This window comes from Takifugu flavidus, chromosome 17 (assembly GCF_003711565.1).
Source record: "Takifugu flavidus isolate HTHZ2018 chromosome 17, ASM371156v2, whole genome shotgun sequence".
In the NCBI taxonomy this organism is placed as follows: domain Eukaryota; kingdom Metazoa; phylum Chordata; class Actinopteri; order Tetraodontiformes; family Tetraodontidae; genus Takifugu; species Takifugu flavidus.
Window position 1 is genome coordinate 3946033 of NC_079536.1, and position 21810 is coordinate 3967842.

At 48.7% G+C, this 21810-nt stretch overlaps 1 long non-coding RNA gene across 1 annotated transcript; it reads right to left on the reverse strand.

Moving 5' to 3' along the window:
- Nucleotides 1-1031: 1031 nt before the first annotated feature.
- On the reverse strand, nt 1032-21576 carry LOC130513621 (uncharacterized). Its single transcript, XR_008946780.1, has 3 exons — nt 21396-21576; nt 20027-20189; nt 1032-2126 (listed from the first exon to the last, which is right to left on the reverse strand). It is a non-coding gene; the product is annotated as an uncharacterized LOC130513621 (long non-coding RNA).
- Between the last annotated feature and the right edge of the window lie 234 nt (nt 21577-21810).

A 21810-nucleotide genomic window follows, 5' to 3' on the forward strand; every position in this document is an offset into this window, starting at 1 on the left:
CGCAAAAGAGCGAGCCCAGAGATAAATCACGCAGATATGAGTCATAAATGTTGCAATCTTTGTACTGAGAAGCCTCCGGGACCACCAGATAATACGCACTAAAAACGTGTAGTCGGAGCCAACTTGAGCCCACGTGGAACCACACTCATAGCTGGACGTAACACAGTGCAACACACACACACACACACACACACACACACACACACACACAGATATAAATCTGGGGAGGGTTTAATGTCAAATGCTGTAATATTACACACAGGATCCTTCTGCAGAGCCCCTGGCTGTGGTCCCGGGTAGCGTGCAGCCGCCGCCGCCGCCACCGGGGGCAGCAGGGCTTTGGTTGGCTGCCACGCTTCGACAGCGAGGGACGGCGACGTGCACGCAGCAGCTGTGGGCTTCCATCACGCCACAGACGCGGGGTTCACCGTGTCGGGCTAAACGGAGGCACCCCGCTGGGCGTCCGCACACTTGCTGCTGGCAATCCCAACAGATTTATGACTCCAAACGATACAATGAGGCAGAAAGTTCTGGGAACTTTGGATCCACTGGCCATACTGGGGACTTATTTCACGTGCGTACATTTATTAATTGCACGTTTGACCATTTTTGTGCGTTGAGAAGGCTGGAGGCACCTTCAGCGGCCGTGAATATTCGACAGTTAAAAATCCCCAACAGGGTAAAATGCAAAGTACTGGATAATGACCTCAGCCTTTATTTTACGGGCTTTTCCGGGAGCTCCTAATTAGCCGCCCTGAGAGACACGAGTATGTAAATGCCTTCGGATTTCTGAAGTTGCGCTGTCATCTGTGATTTTCTCTGCTGACGGGCAGAATTTTACCCAGGTTTTGCACTTCAAACGTTCCAGATGACTTCAAATGCGCCTTTTTCTGGTCATCTCGTCTCTTTCTCTGGCTTGTTTTATGTCCCGAGGTCATGCTGAGCGTTTGGAGCTGCTCCACGTCAGATTTTAGCCCCGATTAACTGCACCCGAGCGCACGTTCACTCCCCTGCATTTATGAATATTGCACTTTTCTGTGTTTCCAAATTATCTTTATTTGCATTTAGATAATATAGAGGTTTGCCTTGGCTCCCAGGGACACTTACACAAACAGTACAAATCACACATTTACTCCTCTTAATGATGTTGACATCAGGTTTAAGCTTTAATATCAGATACTTTACAATATTTGCACGGCTGCTGTTGACACAGGTGACGTTCTCCAGGTGTGTTATTAGAAAGGGATATCTTATAGTTTTTTGGGAAGGGGGGGAGGTGAGACAGTGCGTCTTTGCCTGAGCGGGCCCCGTCCCAGAAGCCTGAGCGGAGCTCTTCCAGTCCAAAAATCACTAATGACATGCATATTTGCGTGCACGGCGGGCGCACAGAGGGCGCCTTCACGTACGCGGCATCCCTGAGCCTCCTCCTCTGTGAGCCAACACAGCTGACCATTCAGCGCCCGTCACACTGCGGCACATGACCCTCACGCCCCCGGCGCTCTTTATCAGCCCCCTCATTAACACGCCGTCTCTGAAGGAGACATCTTGTCTGGTGGCCCTGGCTGCAAACAAAGATGACAATTGATTTAGTCAGTTTGGCTGAGAAAAGTCAGCGCGTCGGGACGGAGGAGGCCGGCCCCACGTTCTTTTTTAAGCCGTCCTTTCTGTCCCCCAACGACTGGATCCGAAACGATGAAACGGGGCATTAATCCCAGCGGCCGAGCAGCTTTTCTTTTTCAGGAGCTGATCTGTCATTTGTGGATGCACATGATTCTATGCTGCTCCTCCAGAAATACACTCATCCCGAGCTGGAGCCGCTCGCAGCGGAGGGGGACGCTGGAACGCCGCGGCGCAGAAAATTACAAGCTTTCCGACTGTGGTTTCTGCGTGCGCCGGAGAGAGAGAGTCTGAGCCGCTTCCTGCCCGGACGTCACATGATCTCTGGCCATCAGATCACCAGCGGTGGGCGGAAGCGCTCCCCTCCTTCCTCGTCATCCCGGCGGTTTACAGTCGAGTGACGCCGGCGCTCCGGTGCTTGGATTTTTTGGGAGTGAATCAGGGTGTGCGGAGGTTTTAGTCATCGACGTGGCCCGTGATCGGGTTTAATCCGGTCTGAGTCAGAAGGTCTGCAGAGGAAGAGAAAATGAAAAGTAACCTGGAATCAAAATGACTGAGAATGAATTTGCATGTGTCACCTGAAAAGCCTTCACAGCAGCGTGCACGCATGGACGGGCAGGGGACAAAAGGTTTACGCAAAGGTTTTCCATTTCAGATCGTGTGAACAGCTGGAGCGTTTTAAAGGGTGGAAAATATCACTCCAACTATATTTAATGAGATTCTTTATGTTAAATCTAGTTGCTAGTCCCAATGAGGGTTAAAGAAGTGTTCAAAACATATCAAATCAGCTGTATCATCAGCGAATGATTAGGAAAGATTTATGGTGGAGATAAAATACACTGTAAAAAATTCAAAAAACTGAACTTTAAAAGGTGAAGCTACACAATCTGGTCAATCAAATTCCAACCTGGAGGGTTCCGATAGCCGAGCGGTTGATCACCAAGTGGGAACAACCTGATCATTTTTTACAGCGTCAATCCAAACAAGGGACGGATCAGAAGGAATGCCAGTCAAACAGGTTCACGGGCGCTCATGAATATTAGCACGGCCATAAAACCCTCCCGTTAACATACGCACGCGCACGTCTGCCGCCCTCGGTAATCTCCCCCCCTGCACGAATCGCCGACATCAATAATTCTGATTGGCTGGTTCTTTGATCTTTAAAGGCGCCGCCAGGGAAGCGTGGACAGTGGTGCTTTGGGGGGGGGGGGGCGGGAAATCGCAGCTCGATATGCCGACACCCTCAGGAATGACGTGGAACATTCCATAATTCAGCCTCCAGCAAATTGTCCTGGCGTTGATGCATGTTTGATGCACCTTTGTGCCTTTTAGGAGTGATTCTGACCCCTGATGATGACGCAGCGGCTCCTCGCAGAGCCTCTCGAGAGGCGACTCCACGCTAACTTCTGTCTTATTTCAGGGCGGCGTGAAGAACGTGCGTGACATTCTGCACAGATGTGACAACTATCATTCCTTGAAACGTGCAAAGGTCCGCTCCGAGATGCAGATTGCTTTATTTATAGCTGCGGAGCGCTTCAGCTATAATGCACAGCGGCTTTTGATAGAAAAGCTTATGATGCAATTTCCTCTCCGAGCTTAAACGAGTGTGTAGATTCTATCAGCTTCTGTGTCTTTTTCCAGGTTCCTTGTTGTTTTCTGCATTTCGGGTCTCGGGGAGTTTGTTTAACCCACATTCATGGCCTCAAAGGGCGACCCAGAGAGACCCGGGGGAGGGCAGCGAGCCGCAGCGACACCCACTAAGCCGCCGCTCTCTCCGGCTGTTATGTTAGCCCGGAACAACAGGGTCCACCACAAACACACCTGATCCGAGGTGGACAAAATGATTCACCGCCTGCAACCCGATCCCTCTCTTTCCCATTTCCCCCCCCCCCCCCCCCCCCACCCCCACCCCCCCATTTAAATGTCAGCATCTGTGTAAACGCTAAGGTAGCTTCCTGCTGCGTCCTCCTGATCAGCTGCTGTGGTTCCTCTCAGAAGATAATTACACCTTTTTACACCAGGCATTAATAGAGTTAAACAACCTTGAGTCTGATTTGACCCCACCCCCACCCAAAATAGTAAAACACACACTCATTGAGGTTAATGGAAAGACAAAGTTCTTCTAAGCGGAACAGAGAGATGGGCTGACCTGGGGGGAGGCCCCGAGGCTGCTAAACAGCAACTTTAAAGAAGAACCGGTTCTCACAAGCCTGGGGTTTATATCGGCGCAAACTTCCCCTAACCGTGACTCAAAGCGAAGCTGCCAAGCGAAGAAGGTGAACTGAATTTTTCAATACTTGAATGGCTGTGCAGTTTCCACTTTCCCAGAAGCTCAGAACAGTTGATTCAGCTCTGTGCAGCTAGCTAGCATTAGCTAGCTAACCTGAAAACCTCAGGAGTCAAGGGAAGATGGGCTGAATCTGACCTCTGGGGGAGGAGGGGGGGGATCAAAGTGATCATTATCAGCGGCGCAGATCTGGCCTCTGCAGTGTAATGTGGAACAGATCTGGACGCACTAAATCCACTCTCCGCTGTGTCATTGTTACTGGATCGGCGGCGGCGAGCCAAGCCACAGATTAAAGAGCGCTCTTCAAATTTCTGCTGGAACTTTTCAGCCTCTCGCAGTGCGGAACGTTATTCCAAAGAATCTTCTGAACCCAAACAGAAGAGGTGGGTTTAAATGAAATTACAGTGCCTGGCTGGGCAGGGAGATCGGCGCAGCGCGATTCCTGGAAAGAGCATTCCCGCGCGTGGGCAGGAGCGAGTGGCGGCCTGTGGCGGCGTTTGAGTTGGAGAGATGAATACTTTCTAATGGGCTCCTGCCAAGTTCCAGGCGCTCCGAGACCTCCCACAGCTGTCGCACTTTCTTTCTTTTTTTTTGTTTTTAACACGAGCCTGGGAAAGCTGGGGCGGCTACTCACCTGCGACATGCCTGGACACTTTTTAATCTACAGACGCTGCGGTTCGGAGAGTTTTGGAAAACTGCTGCCTTTAAGATCTGTCTAAAATGTTTAAAAAGATAGAGCATATATATAGATGTCACTGCACACACACACTCACATAGGTGCTGTCTTTTTATCCTTTAGATAAAGGGATTAAGTGACTGGAGGTCTGAGCAGTCTATTTTAATTAAAGATTTGCTGATGAAGACATAGTAAGACCTAATAGGCCATTTTTATTTTTAGCTCATCTCGACCTTGTTGACCTTAAGTAGACCGCGCTGCCAAAAAGTCAAAGTAAAATATATCACTGACATTAATGCTCTTAAATAACTCTCGAAATCTGATCCATGAAATGGAAAAATACTCACGCCGGCTGGTTTTAACTACACTCTTTTGGAGTAGACAAAGCCTTTTTTTTAAACTAGCTCAGACAAAAATACTCAAAAAATACTTAAAAACACACTTCTCTGACCAGGATACGTTAAAATCAGAGAGGAACAAAAATGGAGGTGTTGGGCAGAGCCCCGGAGCGCTTGGAGGTGGGATGTCTGCAGGGAGAGCCCTGAAATGGGTGAAATTCTCATGCAAATTCAGACATGTGAGAACGGGAAAAATGATGTGAATGCGGGCGGGTCGCTGGGCGAGACCAAAAAAAATGTGTTGAGGTGCCACATAATGAACTTAAAGGACAACATACAGAGTTTTGCCATTGGAATCGCTGCTGCCGAGCTGACTGTGAAAACATATTTCAAATATTAGAAGGTCTATAAATGTCATTTCAAACGGTGGTCATCAACCCCGTCCTGCAAGGAGATGCTAGCGCATCACTCGAGTAAAAATCTGGCCCTGTTGATCTTGGAGAGTGGAGAAGTTGGGATCAACTTGGCCATTAAAGAGCTTAAATGATCGGCTGCTGCTCCTGCAGACACATAGCAACGGTTGCTAACGTGCGCAGGTAGAACCAACTGTTGCGGCAACGTAGCGTGTTAGCGACGGCGCACAGGTTCAGCGTGCAAGCGGACGACCTCAGAATCAAACGTTGCTCAGGGCGGCCACAACTCAACTGACCTTTTAAGTCAGCACTTTCTAGAGAAATTACACACAGGAAGTGAAGTAGTGAACTATTTGTGTTTGTACGTGTTTGGTAACAGGCTTATTGCCGCAAGCGACCCGGTATATGAGACGCGGTCTCAGAGCGTGCAGGCTCGTGAATGAAGCGAGCTGGGGGGGGGCGGCTGCGAAGACAAAAGGGAACCAAAGCCGACACTTTTCTGGCTTCCTCTCTTTGGTCTAACTGCTGCCTCTTCTTGTCAATGAATTTTAAAAATAACTGCAGGATGCACGAGTTCAGAGACGCCTTTGGGTTTGTAACTCGCCGGCTAATCGTCGCTAAGCAAACTAAAGCTATCGCGTTATTTGCTTTGTAATTACACGGATGCCTCCCGGGCCGGAGCATGACTAACCCAACTGCTTTCAATGTTTATAGTGAGTCATATAAGAATTTCTCTTTATGAGACTCTGAAAACCAGTTGACTTTTACAAGAAAAGAAAAATGACATTTTAAACTGGTAATGAGTCACCTGGGTTTCACCTTTCTCTTAAGGCCGTCAGGACTTTTGCGGCATTTAAGAAGGAAGATCAACCTTAGCCGTTTATTAGCCTCAAACGCTCACTTTTCCGGCTCCGCCGTGGCTGTTAGGTCAGGTTGGACGCAGGTGAGAAGCCACACCTGTTTCTTCGGCGGCGGGCCGTCGAGGCAGAGGCGCGTGAACGAGGCCACGTGTTTCCCGCCTCCTGGCGCGAAGCAAACAATGCAGCCGCGGCCCGGTCGGGGCGAGGGATTTAGCCAGTGGCGGACGGCTGAATGGGAGCGAACAGACCGCTGGCGCTGGTGAACAAACAGAGCAGCCACATCAAAAGGCAAAGGGCGTGAACCGACGGGGGGTCAGGCGGCCGGGGAAAGAGCGTTGGAATGCAAAGAAATGCAAATAACGTGCACGAGCAGGAGAAAACCTGTCCTGATATTTCAGCATCTTATTCATTATTCCCACGTCAACATTCACGCTGGAGGTAAACCTTTTCTAAATGTAGCCGAGCTTTCGCCAATCTAATGATTTCAAATCTTTCTCACTATAGATCGGCCAAATCAAAGGAATGAATGAAAAGGAATACAGGGAAAAAAACTTGATATTCCCGCGAGAATTTCCTTCCAATGATTTATTGACGAGTAGGTCAGCAACACTGTCGTGTTTGAGAGCATTTAGAAATGAGAAAATATACAGAATAAAAATGCAAATAAGTCTAAGAAACAAAAAGAAGAGAGAAAAATGTGGCAGAAACAGGAAATAGTTACCGGCCATTCATTGACAGCGTTTTTATAGTGAGCCGACACCACAAGTAATGTAAATATATAACTTAATGAATGAATGAACTGGGTGTGTGCGTGTGTGTGTGTGTGTGTGCTGAGGTGTCAGTTGTGAGAAACTCATTCAGCCTTTACAATCCGGCCTGGAATTTACTGGTGCGCCATCATTCTGAGTTCATTCATTACCTGAAGCGACCCCGTGAGTGATCTGCAGCACATTCCTGCTCCACACAGGGAGCGAGTGGGAGCGTCGAGCGCTGCGCTTTAATGAGTTTCTCTCATTAATTAACCTCATCGGGTTCTCTTCCTGCTCCGAACCCGAACACGCGTGAGACGGACTCACCCGCTAACGTTTTGGACCGGAGAGGAAGAACTGCCCTGGATCTGAAGATTCCCGGCAGACATGAAGTTTTCCCGTCGTTGGACACCGAACCGGAAAGGCCGGACAAGTCGAGCGATTTCAGAGCCGCCCTTGAGCAAGGCACTTGCCCACCTGCTACGACAGTTGCCAGAGTCGGAGGAACAGTTAAACACCGCACATGAGCCGCCAGTTCTGCACGTCGGCTGGAATTTACACCGCGGACGTTTCGATGAATTCCAGCTAATGCCTTCCATTGAAAATGATGCAACAATCAGTTTTAGCTCGTGCAGTTGATGCACAGACTGTCAACTAAATTAGCCCACGTCAACTAAATTAGCCCACGTGAGAAGTGTGAGAAAACACTTTCCCTCTCTGCAGCGCGGCACCAGACGCGCCGATGCACAGCGATAGCGAGCACACGGGCTGGAATAACCCCCAGCACAGCACGATTCCCGCTTCCATCCCTCGCTCACGAGTGCAGAACGCAACGGACGCGAAAGTCGCCCCTTTCTGCATGACAGCGCAACAGTTGTAGCGCTAGGTACTTCCCAACCACTGTCCATCACCGCAGGGGCCCATGCAGAGGGGTGGGGGGGGGGTGCATCTTCTCAAAGAAAGGAGGAAGTAGTAAAACCCATATCCTGTGTGTTCACACATGTGTCTCAGCGAAACACAATCCAACGCCGCCTGCTTCAACCTCTACACCTCAGTAGTTTAAACTGGCCCCCAGGGTCTGCAACAGCACCTGGGGATTGGGGGGGGGGGGGAGTTTGGGGTTGGTCGTTTTTCAACTCTCCTGAAGGTGACGACATTCGCCACAGATCAACATTGATAGCACTGAGAACATGTTCGCACCTCTTTTTTAATTTCACAGCTGATTTTGGGATGTAGCCAGCAGAGACGCCTCCAAAAGACAAGAAAAAGGGCAGAGCAGCCCTTTCCCCTAAATCAGGCGTCCTTTATTCACAGCTCCCTCAAATTCTGCTGGTATCTTTTTGATTCGCCGACTTCACGAGTTTCAATTCATACTTTGAGTCGACTGAATGTCGGTCCAACGACTCGCGCGCTGAGTTTTGAAGCATCAAAGGAGCACAAACACGTTGGCTTTACGGCCATTTTATCTGTTTAAGCAAACACACATGACAGTTTGGCCTTTGTCTGAAAGGGGGGAACATTTCACAGAAGTGATACGGGCGCCACAGTGGGCAGTTCTGCTTTCAACTGTCACTGCAACAGTTGTCGCTCGGCAACGGCAGCGGATGGCACACGTGTGAGATGATTTTTGCACAGAAATAAAACCTGCAGTCCTCATACTGATCATTAAGAATTATGAGCTTTTTGGGGGTTTTTTTTAAAGCATTTTTAGAGATGCTTTATTATAATAAATGTAGCATTGGAAAAATGTTAGATTTTACCAGAATGACTAATTAAAGGGTGTCATTTTTGTTAAAATATGACACCCTACAATATTTCCTGCCAATATTGAATCAGGCTCTTCGTGGCTTTAAGGTTGATTTCAGCGGGCGGCTTCCGAGTCGGTGTATATTCAGGGACGCCACGTGTCGGAGAAAGTGAATTTCCAGGGGGATGACAGTGAAATAAAGGAATGTGGGCGAGGTTGTAAGCAACTCGACCCATCTGGCAGCGTGCCTCCTCACGTGACCGCACTATTTGGGGAGGTCTGGTATCCGAGCGCGGCCCTACTATAACAGGCGAGGCGACGAAATCCACGCGCAGGCAGTCGCTCACATACGCTCGTGCAATATGTGGCGAACATGCAGATGCTGCATATTCGCATGAAGCCGGCAGAGGACCGCACTCTCATCTATCCGCCGCTGCTATTAATACGAAATCAGGAGCGACCGAAATGCTAAAAGCACCAGGCATGTGGGAGGGCTGGGATTTTTCTGATCTGTGGGAAATCCTGTTTCATCTGATGCTGATTAAAGCAGAAAAGAACGGCCCACGATAGATCACTCACCGAAAGCGCCGGGTTGCCATTCATAAAACTGTGATCCTACACCAGAACCCCCCCCCCTCCTCCATTTGGCTTAAATCTGATCAAATATCACCTCACTGTTCAGTGCAGAGGAAAGAGAAAGATGATTTGCTTTCATTCGAGTCGCGTTTCTAACGGGGGGCACGAGGCCGCTGAGTCAGCTACATAAGCCGTGTGACATCACTGCAGCGTGACACAGTAAAACCTGAACGGATAACACTGGAGTGCCAGTACGTTATGGACTGACATTAGCGGTAAAAATAGAAACGCTAACGTGGTAGGACTCACCCAGTACTCACTCCGATCCCTCTCAGTTGTAGCCGGCACAGCTGGTCAGCCTGCGTGGACCAATCAGTGGACGCCCCCAAAAGCGGGGTACCAAAAAAGGAAGGGACGGGTGGATTTTTGGCACCTGGACTGTGGCTTTCAAATAAACGGCGGCCCAGTCAAACCGATTCAGACATGCCGCCGGCAAAAGCTAAGGTGCTAGGACAGTGGTGAGAAAATTAGCTTGGTAGCAAATGAAATTCGAAGCGTTAACTATGACCTTCAACCGCTGAAATACCAAAGGGCAGATACGGCGAGAAGGTAGCAGCACAGCCAAGAGCAACAATTGCGTGTTATATACATAATAATGGTCATTCAGTCCACGTTCTAAATCTCCATCTTTGGCTACTGAGTCATTGAGGAGCTGCAACATGCCGCTTCTGACCAGTTCAATGAAAGCAATGTCAGCCCCTTTGAGTCACCAGTTTCTAAACTTGTCAAACTCCAGCTGCTCCATCTCTCTTCTTGTAACGTGAACCTGCAGGAATGTGCGCCAGCGCTGATGCTAGCAGCTGCTGCTGCTGCTCCCGCGAGCTGCCGCCGCTCTTTCTTTAACAGCGCGCTCATTAACCGAAAACCTCTTGACCCGGACTGACAAGGGTGAGATCAGCAGACGGCCGAGACAAAATCAAGGAAGTGGGTTCGAGGTCTGACATGGAGCCGCTGTGAGCCCACCTGATGTAAAGCACTAAAACCTGGAAGCTCTGAACGGGTGCGCAGAATCGATACGAAAAGTTGCTTTGATGCGTTAAGTACGCGTGACGTCTCTTTAAGAACGCTGGCGTCATTAGCACCGTGGTCCCGAGGTTTACCCAGTGACACACTGACCGACAGCTGCTCCAGAGGGAAGCCAACAGGCAAGAGGAGCCCGCCGGTAATGGGGCACTTCCTAAAACCATCCAGCCATTTCTCCTCACACTGAGACACTGTGGCAGCCCGCCGTGCCCTGCCAAACGAGAAATAAATTTGACACGGACCGTTCAGCTTCCCTTTGTAACGAGCCGGCGTTGCTAATGTTGCGCTTCACGCAGCTGCCAGCCCCATATAAAAATCCATTTTGCGATGCCAAGGACCACATGGGAGGAACCGGCGGTTTCTTCCTGGACCCGCTTTCACTTTCGTGAATAAGACACATGGCGCAGCGATGAGGAATGAATGCACCTTTTGAGTTGTTAAAAAACCTGCAGCATCAGAAAGAAACAGCTGTAAAATCGGGCTGCGCGCGGGATTTAGGTGGACAGCGTGGACCTTTGTCAGTGTCCTTTCTGCACGAGGGTCCAGTGAAGTCATCCCAGCTGCTCCGGCTTTTGCTCAGAGGCCGACTAAAAGGTCATTGCCCCCAGCTGAGGGCTGTAAATTCAAGATGGGAAATGGCAAACACATACACTCAAATCAACAGGTGCAGATACAAGATGAACCCTAAAGCGCCTCGTGTCTCTCTCTTTTTTAAAATAAATTTTAGGGGCAAGGACAAAGAGGGGCGCGTCAGGACGGGGGAATCTGGGGTCCTGAAATGGCCCGGGCTAAAACAAAGCCTGTTCTTCATTAGAGCCCTGCAAATTAAGTCAGACAGAAACTTGGCTGGTTTCACCGACTCCGAGGCTATAACTTCTCGCCTGAATGAAACAGTCGGACAACTCTATGTGCAGCCGCGGCCTCCCGCGTGAAGCTAACGGCGACGCGGGGAGAGATGATGTCACATGAGCCATCGGAGGTGAAATACAGACCCCGTTCCTGGAGGGACCATGTGGGCTAAATAATGCCTGAATGGGGCTTTTCTTGCGTAGATCTGGTGTTTCATCCCTTGAGAACAAATTCCAGTTGATGTTTGCGGCGTTTTTCTCGTCACCGTGTTCACGCTTGATCAGAATAATGATCCATTCCTCGATCATCTGAGACTCCCTCCTTCATCACATGACTCCCAAACCAGAGCATGAAATGGTGCCATTTCCTGGAACATTATAGCACGCGATGACGCAAGTAAACAATATTTTAATGAGGAAAAAAACAGCCTCAAATTTAAGACGAGTCACTGCTGGGATGTCTGTGACAGAGGAATCTACTCTTGAAAGGGGCTGCCGCTTAAAGGGCATTAACTCTAGCTGGGGTCACGTTCATTCATATGAATTCATTCATGTTTACTTCCCATTTGGAAATTTATACTGGTAATACACTAATTGGAAGCCCGTGACATCATCCCAGTCTGATGATGTAAATATTGGTGTAGGATTTGTACTGTGGCTGTACTGTGTCCTACAAGGACACACCATAAGGACACGCTGGTGTCCTATAAGGACACACTGGTGTCGTATAAGGATGGACTGGTGTCCTATACGGACGCACTGGTGTCCTATACGGACGCACTGGTGTCCTATACGGACGCACTGGTGTCCTATACGGACGCACTGGTGTCCTATAAGGACGCACTGGTGTCCTATTAGGACGCACTGGTGTCCTATAAGGATACAGTAGAGCCGGAGGACACATGTGATTCTGCCCAGAAAGGATCGGGAGTTATGCAGGCTGTTCTCTGTGGTATTTGTGGAATTTAAACTCGTTTATGCTTCTTTCATCTTCACTTCTAGTCATTAGGACAAAAAAAAAAAAATCCCACACAAATCCAATAAATGAACAACCAGGCCTCACATTAGCATTCGGACGGAAAAACGTTCATTTCCTGTGGCAAGAATGACAGCATTATCATGCACAGAAAATCAGCTAAAGCATTTAATGTGGGTTTTTTCCACATTTTGACTTCGAGCGGAGCGAAACTCTGCTTCCAGTTCAGCTGCATTTTTAAGTGGAAAAAAGTCACATTTAGGATAAGAGAAAAATCTTCCGCCGCGTCAATTACGTCCCCCTTAAATAGCTTCACATGTGTCTCCCACACAGTTTAAAAGACTTCAGCAGACTACGTGGACGGCTCTTGGAGCGCCGGTGACCAGGTCGAGGACCTCATTTTCACAACTCTCCGTCCGATCACTTATCAAAAATCGCAGCGGAAAAAATAAATAAATAAAAATTCGGAATAAAAGGAATCGTCCAATAAAAACTGCAAACTTTAGCTGCGAATATCTAAATTTATCGTCCCCATTCACGTCTTTGTCCGCTTTGAACGGCCCTCAAATGCGGAAGGATAAATATTTACACGTCTGCGCTTGCTTGTTTAATTTAAGGGCGCGCTCGCGCAGCACAGTAAATGAATGAAAAAGCTTTAGACAAAACACCTCCAGCGGCTGATGAGTACCAGGCCACTTCACGGCGCTGGCCCCCAAAGGTTCAACCTCCTTTTCAGGGCATGGGAGACAGTGACCCAGGGGTCTGTTGGGGGCTGTAGCCATGCTGACTCTGCTGTCTCTGTGAAAAGAGGCGATCTGTGCATTTAGAGCTGGATCATGTCCAAAGAGAATAGGTGGAAGTGAGCAGGAACACCATGTGAGGGCAAAGACAACAAGCCGTCCGATCAGCTGCCATCATGGCGCTCACCATCCCAGAAGCATGTTAGCCATTTGCACTGTTAGACTTTCCCAATCCGGATTTTCTCGAGAATTTCTTGGACCACTGCTTGATTTTTAGGCAGAAAATCCACACGTCGCGATGTTTATCCAGTCATTTGCCTCACGAACTGGCCCAAACAGCTAGTCAGCACCCAGTTTCACTGTGGAACCCGCAGGGACAAAAGAAAAGACAGAACACGCTACGTTATGTTGTTGACATTCCTGACAAATGACCCGAATGACCCCACAACCTCAATACGGTGACGCTCTACAGGTGTAGCTACATCAAATGCAGCCCAGTGGCTACTGTTGGTATTACACCTATTAGCAAAACAGATAAATGTTGAGACACAAAGTTCTTTACTGGGGTGGGGAACTTGGACGGAGCTGTCAGATTCTTCGCGTATAGCGAGATATATCTTGCAGCCTGTAGTTTGCACCACGATGCCCAGATGTTGGAGATATATTAAGCTTTCTTTACACTTAGTTCTGAAGTACATGTAATTAAAAGACTGTTACTGGGACCTGTGATACAGGAAAACATGGTGGAGGACGAGAATAGGGGGTTTAAAGACAAACAAACAAAGACAAAAGCTAGGAAGCTGAAAGATAAAAGGTGCACTATCACTGAAAGCTCACCCCAACCTTCTTGGGCCTGATGTCTTTATAGCCAGAGAGCTATCTGATCATCTATGATAAAGAATCTGTTTTACACTTATATAGAGGAAGTGGCTGTCTCACTATGGGATTTGCAAGAGCTAAACTTCCTCTGCGTTCTGGGGTCAGGAGACCCGTGGCAGGCTTCATGTAAGGTTTCAGAGTAAAACTGAGCAATCTCACTCTCAGGGATGTGCAATCTAATCTGTGGTGAATCAGCAGCAACTGTAAAAGTCCTGTGCTGCTTCTGCCTGATAGTGAAAAGAACAACAGCCATCAGCAGGAAGAGGAAACAATGTCCAATGTCACCACAGAGGAGAGCGAGGAGGGGGGATAAGACCCGCGCGGCTCTCCCAAATCCTAAACAAAGGAAATTAATTCTTACATTTGTGACAATGAAGGGGGGGGGGGTTGAAAAACGGTCTCCCAGACGCAGGAATTCTACAAGAACAGACAAAGACGATCGGAACGCCAGCCCGGAACATGGCATGGCGTTGCATCTGGCGCCGCGTTTGTCTGATCTGGCGGAATGTGGGGATTAGATTTACAACCACGCCAAACATGGGTTTATTCTGAAAGGAAACACACATGCTGGAGCAAAAACGTTGGCAAAGCGCTGAAACCAGAAGCTGTCCGGAACGTGAGCTACAGTGAGCCTGTTTAGCAAGAGGAGCTAAAATAGCGGCGTGAACCCGCTAACTTATGACAGCAACGGAATGTGAGGCTCAGCCTGTGACCTGAGCCTGTTGGAGGGCAGGTAGACGACAGCAGGTAGGGTTGATGAGCCACAGCTGGCAGAAACCAGAGGGAGGATACATTTGGGCCTTGAGCAAAGGAGAGAGGGAAAAAAATGGAATTCCGAAGGTTGCAGCGAAGGGAGCGCATGAAAACGACTCCCCACGCGTGTCGTCTTATGCTTCAAACAACAGCTACGGCCGTCCTAGTGTCATTTTTCTGCAGATTTTCGGTAAATCTCAACGCCCCGGGGTGATGTGCTGTCGAGCACTGCAGGGGCGTTTCTCAGCGTCGCCGTTTGACACGTTTGTGTCTCTTGAGGACCTGGGAGTGACACCAGTTTGGCAGGGGCTATCTTGTTAGCATAGCAATGTCAGTAAGCAATTATTTTGACTGGTGTGCAAACGCCATTAAGGGAACACCAACTCGCCTACAATTCCACTTTCTCTTGTGACTATGGCAAACTAAATATAACATGGGCACAGCTGGATCTGTCATTGTGTTGCCCTTCAGGAGACGACAAACCCTAACAGCCTCCAGTTCCTGACTGGGAGCTGTGGAGTAATGAGCCATAGTCCGTCCAGCATCCGTTAACTTTGAAAAGGCGCCCCAGTCATCGAGGTCGCCTGTAGGTCAGGTGGTGGCGCTCAGGAACCTGTTCGCTGATTAAGATGAAGGATGCTGAGCTCATGAGGGGTGTGAACAAGCCAGGGGGGCCCCGGGGGGCCCATCTGTTGTAGGCAAATAAAAACAGCCCTGCTCTTCCCCATCAAGTCCCTGTAGACAGCTTCATCAATCAGGACCAGGCAGGCCTACTGGGCTGTCGGCAGCCAGCCAGAAGTGGCGCAAACGCTCCTCCTCCTCCTCTTCCTCCTCCTCTTCACGCTGAAGCTCCAACCGAGGCTGGAGGTGTCAGCCGACCGCCGTTTCAGTTCCTCTGTTGTCTCTGTCTGTGTTTTCACAACTGTCCTCCAAGAATAACTGAGAAAGGTGAAGGAGGGGGAAAGAATTTACGAGCCGCCACCAATAAACAAACATCTGCTTCAAGAGGTGGTTTGAGTGACCTTCGACCCCGGGATGTATTCTTAAAGACGCACTTGAGGTCAAATCACCCTTTCGTATATTGCGAGTTGATACAAGTGTGTTTTCAAGACGCCGTCTCATCCTCTTATTACCTGCAACCCCCCCCCCCCCCCCCATTTTATATGTTGCTCTAATTTTGGCGTGCGCTGACCTAAGTCCCAGTTGGCAGCGGCGTCTCCACATCTCATGCAGTAAGATAAGACGTGTCCTCTCAGCGTGGCTTCAGCAGAGGGGGAGGGATTGGGTGAGAGGGTGCAAGTCGAGGCCCAGCCCAGCCTGCTGCCAGTGGTCAGATCGCGTCCATTTCATTCATCACAGTCGCCAAACGCCGTTCCTGCCGATTCACACCTGTCTTTACAGGGATCTTCCTTCGTTTTAGGTTTCCGTAAAATCCATCCACGCTCAACCCTGCAGGCAAGAAACCCTGATCCGGACCCGGAGGGGTCAAGGGTCATTTTGCCTAGTCCCCAAAAACCCTCAACTCCAGCCAGGCAGCCATCAGCGACAATCCAGGGCTGGGTTGCATTAAGGTGTCAAAGGCCGCCTTGTGAAATGTAAAACACGCCGCCACTGCAAACGTGCTTCTGTTTGTTTAGGAAGGCGGCGGTTTTCACGCTTCCACACCAGCTGCTTTGATTAAAAAGCATCAGGAGCAGACAAAGGGAGCGAAAGCCGTCTCCGTGAGCATCCGGGAGGAGCCCGACTCCCTTCCGTAATGGTTTTGGCAATGAACCAGCACACTGGGCGCCCTCAATCTGCGAACAACAACTACATTAACCTTTTGGCGGTGGTAATTAGCCGGGCGGATTCAGACACACCGCTGCCTGACCCCCCATGAGAAAATGACGGAAACAGTTGTCACAGAGAGGACGCAATTAATATTTTAACTCCCCTGGCTAAGAGCGCCTTTGCTAACTGGTCCTTTAGCGCTCCTCGGCAGCTAACGCTCTAATCGGGATGGTCGACAAGGCTTTTCTGGACTCCGTTGTAAATCTATCAGATGCAGGCGACGCCCGGCGGCGGCGGCACGGCTTCACTCCGTCCCCTCAATCATAAAAATTCCCCCCCTTCTTTAGGAGATACTGCAAATTTCGGAGAAAAGGAGGCAACAGGAAGTTGTGCGGTAACCTGATAGGAATTTAGGCATCATTCAAACGTGCAGTGGAGGATTAGCTGACAGTCCCGCGGGCTGATCATGACCCGTCAAAATGTGGGCCAGTGTAACAGTCAAAGGCGTCTGTTTTCCTTAGCGCCTTCTCTGGTAGTCATCTTGTGATCCCTCAGATGGCTCCCGGGGCGGGAACCAAAACAAAGTCACTGTTTAACATTCAAAAGAATGTTTCATGTGTTCAGTGCTGGTAACTGATGGTCGGATTATTCATCTGAGGAGTCGCTGTGCATCAGCCGCCATCGCCGCTGGTGTGGGTTTTTACCTTTCACCGCAGGCAAACAGAGGAGCCCCTCCATCACGTGCTCCTCCGCTGCCCTGTCAGCCACACAATGGCATTTCTGAAACACGCTCAGTAAACGTGTGGGATTGTTTCCGTTCAGGCTCCGCCACCACGGGCGGCGGGCCGCGCACTATGTAGGTCAGGCGGACGGGTGGTTTTGGCTCTCTCCCTCCCCGCCTGAGGTGAACAGACAGCAAAATCAAATGCATTGTTTGCAGAGGGTGACTCATGTGACCCAGAGAGCCAGGGAGGGGTACCGGAATTCGCCTCCGCCAACCACAAACATCTACCTGCTGCCCCGGAGAACACGACTGATGGTCAGTTCTGACCTGGTGTTTATTCAGGGCATTTTAGCTGTGCCCCCCACCCCTTCTTGTACCATATAAATTATGGGAATTGAACCCAAGATTTTCCATTGAATCTGACAGCGCTGTTAGGGAGAGTGAAAACTTTCTGTGGTGAAGTTCAACTGAGCCCTGGAGCAGGCAGGAGATTATGTGGAACACTAGCGTACAGCCCGACTGGAAAACTCCAACTGTAAGTGAAAAAGGAGTCGAGAATTAGCGCGGGGGGGGGGTTAAATGGAGTAAATCTGGTATTTAAAAAAAGGCAGACACTGCAGGGCTGTCTGTGGAGATGCTGCTGAAGTTTAAGGAAATGCTCTGAAGCTTCCACATTAAAGACGCTGCGCTGGTTGTTTTTTTTTTTCCACCCACACCTGATGTTTTCAGCGCGCCGCCGCTCGCCGTGGGCTTGGTTCTATGACGGCGTCTGTCAACCCGAGTGTCATTGTGGAAACAGGTTGGGTTTTTTTGTTTTTTTGCTTTGACCCAACATCCGTGTGTTTCACATTTCCATCCTTGAAACAAATACACAGTTTCTGGTTTGAGCTAAAACATATTATTTATTGGATTTAGTCCAGAAGAGCTAAAAGGTCGCGGGCTTGCTTCCAGGGAAAGCACTCCTATAGCATGTGTTAAACATTATGAAAGGGTTTATTTCAGCTTACTCTTATCAGTTATCTACACGAGCGGACGTATAAAGTACGTCCTTTGGCACCGGGTACAAGGGTTTCAATGTGAAGACAACATAAGGCATTTGTGGTGGTTGGGCGCGCCATACATCACAGTACGGTTGTGTGTGTATCAGCCACTAAACCTAAAGGGGTGGGGGCGGAGCCTGTGCAGTATCCCTGGCCGGAGGCGGGGTTATGCAAATAACTGCGGTTTTAATCTACTTCACATTTCGAAGTAAACGTGTTGATAAAGTCAATTTGGACAGGTCTCCTTCAGGCAGTTATAAATCTATAGAGTTCTTCCTCTTTGATAAGGACGGTTAATGCCATAGATGGTTTTACAACTGCCTACACTTGTGGTCTAACGTAAGCCCTCTGTCAACACAAGAAACGCAGCCACGTGTCATTTTTGGTCTGAATTTATCACTTACGTATGCGAGGCCAGAGTCCTCAACCCACGCTTTACATCCAGGCTAAGCCAATTAGCACTTGGGTTAGCACCTAGCTGCTTTCTTTAGATTTCTTATTTTCAATTTCCCCTGAAATGATGTTTTACACAATCTAGAAATCATTTCAGGCCTTGATTGAGACCATGAAAGGAAAATCTGACAGGAATTCAATTTCCTACACGAGGTCATATCAATCTAAACAGAAAAAAAAATCTTTTTGTTATACACGCTTATAATTGCTGTGTTCTACTCACAGGACTTGAACCACTTTGAATAGATGAGGAAGGTTTAGCAACATCCAAAACTCAAATTAAATATGTATAAATAGGGCTTTGGTGCGCGCAGCATACATTTTTCCACATTTTGGTTACTTTGCTTTATCAAATTGTCCATATATTAAGAGCGCATGAGGTTTGGCGATGACATCATTCACCAGGGACTAATACTGTTACGCAACAACCAGACTTTACTGTGGGCGACCTCAGCACCGCTCCAAAAGGCTTTTCTCTGCAGCTTCAAACTGTTAAAAGGTAGTCACTCCAACCTTATTGTTTTGAGCAAAAACACTTAAAAGGTGTAACCAATGCGCTTTAAAAAGCATATAATTACATTAGCATACTAATTACCGCCTTTTTGTTAAATAACAAGGGAGCCCTTTATGCAAATATTGATGGGGGTCCCCCTGCTTGGTTGCTAGAAAAGCCTTGAACATTTGTTTCAATGATGTAATTTCCTGGATGGAACGTGGGCCGGCTAGCGCGGAGGCTAATTAATGGTTAGCTCCCTCGTTTCACGTGAAATGGAGAAGTCGAAAGCTACATGCAGGATCTGAAAACAAGGTATTATAAAAAAGTTAAATTATTATAATTATAATTATAATTATATAAAAGTTAAAAAAAAATAAGTAAAACAAAGGGCTGTGAAATACCAAAACTATACTTATTGAGATACCAACGTGCAAAACGTGCATGGTGCAAAGGTGCGGTTAACATTATGGTCGTCCTGGTGTCATAAACAGGTCGTCGAGAGAAACGTCACCACTGTGGGGTAGCAGACAGAAACCGTCAGTGAGGAACACACGACGTGGAGAACAACTGATCACAATAAAAGAGCGAAATGAGATGCGTCCAGAGAGAAAGTTCTAACTGGCTTGGGTACCGTTCTGACTTCAGGAGTATGAAGTCGTCTAATCTATTCCAGCTTTCAGCAGTGGAAAAAAAAAACCAAAACAACCCCGATTACATAAGAGCAGACCTCCGATGTGTTCCCGGGCCTCTCAGTATCTAAAAAGTATGTGTGCAGTCGCTGCGGCGAGGCAGTCGAGTCTCACTATGAGTAAGCTGGCATGGAAATGGGAACACACAACTGAGACACGCTGCAGGGGGAGCAACATGTGGGGCGAAGCGACGGCGGCGGGGACCCACAGGTCTCGCAAGGGGAGCTGACGCAATCTCACAATCCACTGTATCGGCCACGGCTGCGCCCCCTGTGGTCAGTCAGGATTGGTAATTGTCCGAGTGTAGCTTACCCCACGGGTCCCGCGGCGCTGGTGCGTCGGCGCCACTCTACGTTTTCTCGCTCTGCCCCGAACAGGAGTTTGCTTCTGCGAATTGGCGGCCATCTGGCCGGCTATTTGCGGGCCTCTCGAGTCGGTAAATGTTCTACGAGGTAGACAGAAACCGGATGGAGACCTGCGGGAGGGAAATAAACAACAAACCAGCGGACCAATCAGAGCTGCTGTTGTCTGTGTCGCCATGACGACGGGTCGTTAAGCGCCTGCGGTGATGCGCTGTGTTGATAGTCGAATTTAAATTTGGGCGTTAGCCCCCCCCCATCAGCAAAAAATAGGTGGTTATGTCAAAAGCAACGTTTTTGTTTCCCAGTTTTGACGTTAATAATGGGTTAATAAGGTTTTGTTGATTTAATAACAACCGTACAGAATCAGCACGCCCATTAGACGCCTCCTCATTTTTGGTTGGATTATTCTGATTGAAGGCTAAAAAAAAGAAATACAGCATAACTTTCCATTTGTGGCTGTTTTTTTTTTCCTAGCGGGACAAAATTCCGCCTACCATTGTCTACCACTGACAGATCCCTGCATGGGAATTCTGCATTTTCCAGAGCCTGAACTCCAGCGGGGTGAATGCGGGTCGCCGTGGGGGCGTGTTCCCGGGTCAGCCAGCTACAGCACACTTTCCCCTGCTCACAATACACCATGCAAGTCCACACAAAGACGCCTGCACTAATCCCATCTTTTGTGGTCCACCCATGTGTCAGAGTGTGCAGCTCATGTCTCAGGCGCGCCGCTCCAACACTTTCCACTTTTATGCCTTCAAAAACCGACTTGAGCCAGACTTTTCCTACTGTTGCATGCAAAATAAACCCCCTATGTCATGTGTAAAACACACTGTGACCAGTACCTGACGCAATCCCAGATGCATTCTGTCATGATTAGTCATGAGCCAAAAGACTGTGATCGCACACTGACAGCAGAGATTTAACAGCAACAGACTTTGTTGTCCATGGAGAATACTAAGGTTTGGAAAGAATATGGAGATTAAAGAAAACACGAGTGTGGCGATCACTTTAAAGAACAATAGAATGGCAGAACATGTGTTGTAAACATCTCCAGCTCTGGGCTGCAACAGGAGTTCGGTCGACAAAAGACGAAAATAGACTCCTAATGAGGACAATATTTGAAGAATGGAGCACAAAAAGGGGTTTAACATGAGCCGGGGTAACGCACGACGAGGTGGAGGTGAGAATTAAGTATTTTTTTAGCAGACACTGCAGAGGCTGGAGTTACCAGATTTATCAGGCGAATAATTCATGTTATCAATGTTTTGGTGGGATAAAATGCAAAGTGTCCGTCGGGGGAGAGTCCAAACAGCTCTTACCGTGATGTTCTGCTGCGTTTCGCTGCCCATTTGTCGCTTTTATATCCATTTATTCCCTGCGGCGATCAGTCGCGTCTCTCAGACACAAAATCTCCACCATGCTTCCACGTGCTCGCGAACGGGACCACGCGCTCAGCGGAGCGCCGTGGTTACGGCGCGTGACGTCACGGCGAGACGGCGAGAGGGTCGGAAAATCTGCGCGAGATCAATAACCGATAATCAGCCCGCAGGTGCGTCAGCCAGGTCAGGTGACCCGCGACGCTTCCGGCGCCGTCGCGTTTTTAGCGATTAAATCTGTAATTGTTTTTATATCTCGATTAGGATTTAAAGGTTTTATTCCCGTGTTTGTTTGGGATTTTTTATCTTGTTTTTCTTTTGAAGATAGGATTGGTCTGACGCTAAAAATAGATTCAAA